The sequence below is a fragment of the Motacilla alba genome, unplaced genomic scaffold, assembly GCF_015832195.1.
Source record: "Motacilla alba alba isolate MOTALB_02 unplaced genomic scaffold, Motacilla_alba_V1.0_pri HiC_scaffold_31, whole genome shotgun sequence".
NCBI classification, from domain to species: domain Eukaryota; kingdom Metazoa; phylum Chordata; class Aves; order Passeriformes; family Motacillidae; genus Motacilla; species Motacilla alba.
Genome location: NW_024037405.1, coordinates 75,239 through 81,333, shown reverse-complemented (window position 1 = coordinate 81,333; position 6,095 = coordinate 75,239).

The following is a 6,095-nucleotide window of genomic DNA, read 5'->3' as shown; positions in this document are numbered from 1 at the left end:
TTGAGAGTGCCCATGGAGCTCTGCAAACTGAGACCAGGAACGTGGGCTGGTGGGTTTTGTTTCCCCGGGAAGAAGCCTTTGTCAGTACCAGGTAGGCCCTCAGCCCTTTGTGGCCGGCTGCCTGCCGGATTTCCACGAATGTCAAGATGCCGTCGAGGGACAAGCTGCCACCTGTACTAAATCGGGCTGCTTTGAGAGTGCCCATGGAGCTTTGCAAACTGAGACCAGGAACGTGGGCTGCTGAGTTTTGTTTTCCCGGACAGAAGCCTTTGTCAATACCAGGTATGCCCTCGGCCCTTTGTGGCCGGCTGCCCGCTGGATTACAACAAATAAAAAGATGCTGTCCAGGGACAAGCTGCCACCTGTGCCAACTCGGGCTGCTTTGAGAGTGCCCATGGAGCTCTGGAAACTGAGACCAGGAACGTGGGGTGGTGGGTTTTGTTTCCCCGGGGAGAAGCCTTTGTCAGTACCAGGTAGGGCCTTGTTCCTCAGGGGCAGGCTGCTTGCTGGATTTCTGCGAATATCAAGATGCCGCCCAGGGACAAGCTGCCACCTGTGCCAACTCGGGCTGCTTTGAGAGTGCCCATGGAGCTCTGAAAACTGAGACCAGGAACGTGGGGTGGTGGGTATGGTTTCCACGGGTGGAAGCCTTTGTCAGTACCAGGTCGGCCCTCAGCCCTTTGTGGCCGGCTGTAGGCTGGATTTTCGCGAATATCAAGATGCCGCCCAGGGACAAGCTGCCACCTGTGCCAACTCGGGCTGCTTTGAGAGTGCCCATGGAGCTCTGAAAACTGAGACCAGGAACGTGGGGTGGTGGGTATGGTTTCCACGGGTGGAAGCCTTTGTCAGTACCAGGTCGGCCCTCAGCCCTTTGTGGCCGGCTGTAGGCTGGATTTTCGCGAATATCAAGATGCCGCCCAGGGACAAGCTGCCACCTGTGCCAACTCGGGCTGCTTTGAGAGTGCCCATGGAGCTCTTCAAACTGAGACAAGGCACATGGGCTGGTGGGTTTTGTACCCCGAGAAGAAGCATTTGTCAGTACCAGGTAGGCCCTTGGCCCTTCAGGGCCGGCTGCTCGCTGGATGTCCGAGAATATCAAGATGCCGCCCAGGGACAAGCTGCCACCTGTGCCAACTCGGGCTGCTTTGAGAGTGCCCATGGAACTCTGCAAAATGAGACCAGGAACGTGGGGTGGTAGGTTTTCTTTCCCCGGGCGAAGCATTTTTCGCTACCAGGTAGGCCCGTGGCCCTTAGTAGCCGGCTGCTCGCTGGATGTCCATGAATATCAATATCCCGCCCAGGGACAAGCTGCCACCTGTGCCAACTCGGGCTGCTTTGAGAGTGCCCATGGAGCTCTGGAAACTGAGACCAGGAACGTGGGGTTCTGAGTTTTGTTTTCCCGGGCAGAAGCCTTTGTCAGTACCAGGTAGGGCTTAGTTCCTCAGGGGTAGGCTGCTTGCTGGATTTCTGCGAATATCAAGATGCCGCCCAGGGACAAGCTGCCACCTGTGACAACTCGGGCTGCTTTGAGAGTGCCCATGGAGCTCTGCAAAATGAGACCAGGCACGTGGGCTGGTGGGTTTTGTTTCCCTTGGGCGAAGCCTTTGTCAATACCAGGTAGGCCCTAGGCTCTTCAGCTCCGGTTGCCCACTGGATTTCCACGAATAACAAGATGCTGTCCAGGGACAAGCTGCAGCTATGCCAACTTGGGCTGCTTTGAGAGTGCCCATGCAGCTCTGGAAACTGAGACCAGGAACGTGGGCTGGTGGGTTTTGTTTCCCCGGGCAGAAGCCTTTGTCAGTACCAGGTAGGCCCTCGGCCATTAGGGGCAGGCTGCCGGCTGTATTTCCACGAATATCAAGATGCCGCCCAGGGACAAGCTGCCACCTGTGCCAACTCGGGCTGCTTTGAGAGTGCCCATGGAGCTCTGCAAACTGAGACCAGGCACATGGGCTGGTGGGTTTTGTTTCCCTTGGGCGAAGTCTTTGTCAATACAAGGAGGCCCACGGCCCTTTGTGGCCGGCTCCCCGATGGATTACCACAAATAAAAAGATGGTGTCCAGGGACAAGCTGCAACTGTACCAACTCGGGCTGCTTTGAGAGTGCCCATGGAGCTCTTCAAACTGAGACCAGGAACGGTGGGTGGTGGGTTTTGTTTCCCCGGGCAGAAGCATTTGTCAGTACCAGGTAGGCCCTTGGCCCTTTGGGGCCGGCTGCTCGCTGGATGTCCGAGAATATCAAGATGCCGCCCAGGGACAAGCTGCCACCTGTGCCAACTCGGGCTGCTTTGAGAGTGCCCATGGAGCTCTGCAAACTGAGACCAGGAACGTGGGGTGCTGAGTTTTGTTTTGCCGGGCAGAAGCCTTTGTCAGTACCAGGTAGGGCTTAGTTCCTCAGGGGTAGGCTGCTTGCTGGATTTCCACGAATCTGAAGATGCCGGCCAGGGACAAGCTGCCACCTGTGCCAACTCGGGCTGCTTTGAGAGTGCCAATGGAGCTCTGCAAAATGAGACCAGGCACATGGGCTGGTGGGTTTTGTTTCCCTTGGGCGAAGCCTTTGTCAATACCAGGTAGGTCCTCGGCTCTTCGGCTCCGGCTGCGCACTGAATTTCCGCGAATAACAAGATGCTGTCCAGGGACAAGCTGCAACTGTGCCAGCTCGTGCTGCTTTGAGAGTGCCCATGCTGCTCTGCAAACTGAGGCCAGGAACGTGGGGTGCTGAGTTTTGTTTTCTCGGGCAGAAGCCTATGTCAGTACCAGGTAGGCCCTCGGCCATTATGGGCTGGCCTCCGGCTGGATTTCCACGAATATCAAGATGCTGCCCAGGGACAAGCTGCCACCTGTGCCAACTCGGACTGCTTTGAGAGTGCCCATGGAGCTCTGGAAACTGAGACCAGGCACATGGGCTGGTGGGTTTTGTTTCTCTTGGGGGAAGCCTTTGTCAGTACCAGGTAGGGCCTTGTTCCTTAGGGGCTGGCTGCTCGCTGGATGTCCGAGAATATTAAGATGCCCCTGAGGGACAAGCTGCCACCTGTGCGAACTCGGGCTGCTTTGAGAGTGCCCATGGAGCTCTGCAAACTGAGACCAGGAACGTGGGCTGGTGGGTTTTGTTTCCCTTGGGCGAGGTCTTTGTCAGTACCAGGTAGGCCCTCGGCCATTAGGGGCTGGCTGCCGGCTGGATTTCCACGTATATCAAGATGCCACCCAGGGACAAGCTGCAACTGTACCAACTCAGGCTGCTTTGAGAGTGCCCATGGAGCTCTTCAAACTGAGACCAGGAACGTGGGCTGGTGGGTTTTGTTTTCCCGGGCAGAAGCATTGGTCTGTACCAGGTAGGCCCTCGGCCCTTTGTGGCTGGCTGCTCGCTGGATGTCCACGAATATCAAGATGCCGCCCAGGGACAAGCTGCCACCTGTGACAACTTGGGCTGCTTTGAGAGTGCCCATGGAGCTCTGCAAACTGAGACCAGGAACGTGGGCTGGTGGGTTTTGTTTCCCCGGGCAGAAGCCTTTGTCAATACCAGGTAGGCCCTCGGCCCTTTGTGGCCGGCTGCCCGCTGGATTACCACAAATAAAAAGATGCTGTCCAGGGACAAGCTGCAACTGTACCAACTCGGGCTGCTTTGAGAGTGCCCATGGAGCTCTGCAAATTTAGACAAGGAATGTGGGGTGGTGGGTTTTGTTTCCCCGGGCAGAAGCATTTGCCAGTTCCAGCGAGCACCTTGGCTATTAGGGGCCGGCTGCAGGCTGGATGTCCACGAATATCAAGATGCCGCCCAGGGACAAGCTGCCACCTGTGCCAAGTCGGGCTGCTTTGAGAGTGCCCATGGAGCTCTGCAAACTGAGACCAGGCACATGGGCTGGTGGGTTTTGTTTCCCTTGGGCGAAGCCTTTGTCAATACCAGGTAGGCCCTCGGCCTTTGGGGCTGGCTGCCCGCTGGATTACCACAAATAAAAAGATGCTGTCCAGGGACAAGCTGCAACTGTGCCAACTCGGGCTGCTTTGAGAGTGCCCATGGAGCTCTGCAAATTTAGACAAGGAATGTGGGGTTGTGGGTTTTGTTTCCCCGGGCAGAAGCATTTGTCAGTTCCAGCGAGCACCTTGGCTCTTAGGGGCTGGCTGCTCGCTGGATTTCCACGAATATCAAGATGCCGCCCAGGGACAAGCTGCCACCTGTGCCAACTCGGGCTGCTTTGAGAGTGCCCATGGAGCTCTGCAAACTGAGACCAGGAACGTGGGTTGGTGGGTTTTGTTTCCCTTGGGCGAAGCCTTTGTCAATGCAAGGTAGGCCCTCGGCCTTTGGGGCTGGCTCCACGCTGGATTTCCACGAATAACGAGATGTTGTCCAGGGACAAGCTGCCACCTGTGCCAACTCAGGCTGCTTTGAGAGTGCCCATGGAGCTCTGGAAACTGAGACCAGGAACGTGGGGTGGTGGGTTTTGTTTTCCCAGGCAGAAGCCTTTGTCAGTACCAGGTAGGCCCATGTCCATTAGGGGTAGGCTGCTTGCTGGATTTACACGAATATCAAGATGCTGCCCAGGGACAAGCTGCAACTGTGCCAACTCGGGCTGCTTTGAGAGTGCCCATGGAGCTCTGCAAACTGAGACCAGGAACATGGGCTGGTGGGTTTTGTTTTCCCGGGCAGAAGCCTTTGTCAATACCAGGTAGGCCCTCGGCCCTTTGTGGCCGGCTGCCCGCTGTATTACCACAAATTAAAAGATGCTGTCCAGGGACAAGCTGCAACTGTACCAACTCGGGCTGCTTTGAGAGTGCCCATGGAGCTCTGCAAACTGAGACCAGGCACGTGTGGTGCTGAGTTTTGTTTCCCTTCGGCGACGCCTTTGTCAATACCAGGTAGGCCCTCGGCCCTTTGTGGCCGGCTGCAGGCTGGATTACCACAAATAACAAGATGCTGTCCAGGGACAAACCGCAACTGTGCCAACTCGGGCTGCTTTGAGAGTGCCCATGGAGCTCTGCAAATTGAGACCAGGAACGTAGGGTGGTGGGTTTTGTTTTCCCAGGCAGAAGCATTTGTCAGTAGCAGGTAGGCACAGGGCCCTTCGGTGCCAGCTGCTCGCTGGATGTCCACGAATATCAAGACGCCGCACAGGGACTAGCTGCCACCTGTGCCAACTCGGGCTTCTTTGAGAGTGCCCATGGAGCTTTGCAAACTGAGACCAGGCACATGGGCTGGTGGGTTTTGTTTCCCTAGGGCGAAGCCTTTGTCAATGCAAGGTAGGCCCTCTGCCTTTGGGGCTGGCTGCCCGCTGGATTTCCACGAATAACAAGATGCTCTCCAGGGACAAGCTGCCACCTGTGCCAGCTCGGGCTGCTTTGAGAGTGCCCATGGAGCTCTGGAAACTGAGACCACGAACGTGGGCTGGTGGGTTTTGTTTTCCAAGGCAGAAGCCTTTGTCAGTACCAGGTAGGCCCATGTTCCTTAGGGGTTGGCTGCTTGCTGGATTTCCACGAATCTGAAGATGCCGCCCAGGGACAAGCTGCCACCTGTGCCAACTCGGGCTGCTTTGAGAGTGCCCATGGAGCTCTGGAAACTGAGACCAGGAACGTGGGCTAGTGGGTTTTGTTTCTCCGGGGAGAAGCCTTTGTCAATACCAGGTAGGCCCTCGGCCCTTCGGGGCCGGCTGCCCGCTGGATTTCCACGAATAACGAGATGATTTCCAGGGACAAGCTGCCACCTGTGCCAACTCGGGCTGCTTTGAGAGTGCCCATGGAGCTCTGCAAACTGAGACCAGGAACGTGGGCTGGTGGGTTTTGTTTCCCCGGGCAGAAGCCTTTGTCAGTACCAGGAAGGCCCTCGGCCATTATGGGCTGGCTGCCGGCTGTATTTCCACGAATATCAAGATGCCGCCCAGGGACAAGCTGCCACCTGTGCCAACTCGGGCTGCTTTGAGAGTGCCCATGGAGCTCTGCAAACTGAGACCAGGCACATGGGCTGGTGGGTTTTGTTTCCCTTGGGCGAAGCCTTTGTCAATACCAGGTAGGCCCTCGGCCCTTTGTGGCCGGTTGCCCGCTGGATTACCACAAATAAAAAGATGCTGTCCAGGGACAAGCTGCCACCTGTGCCAGCTCGGGCTG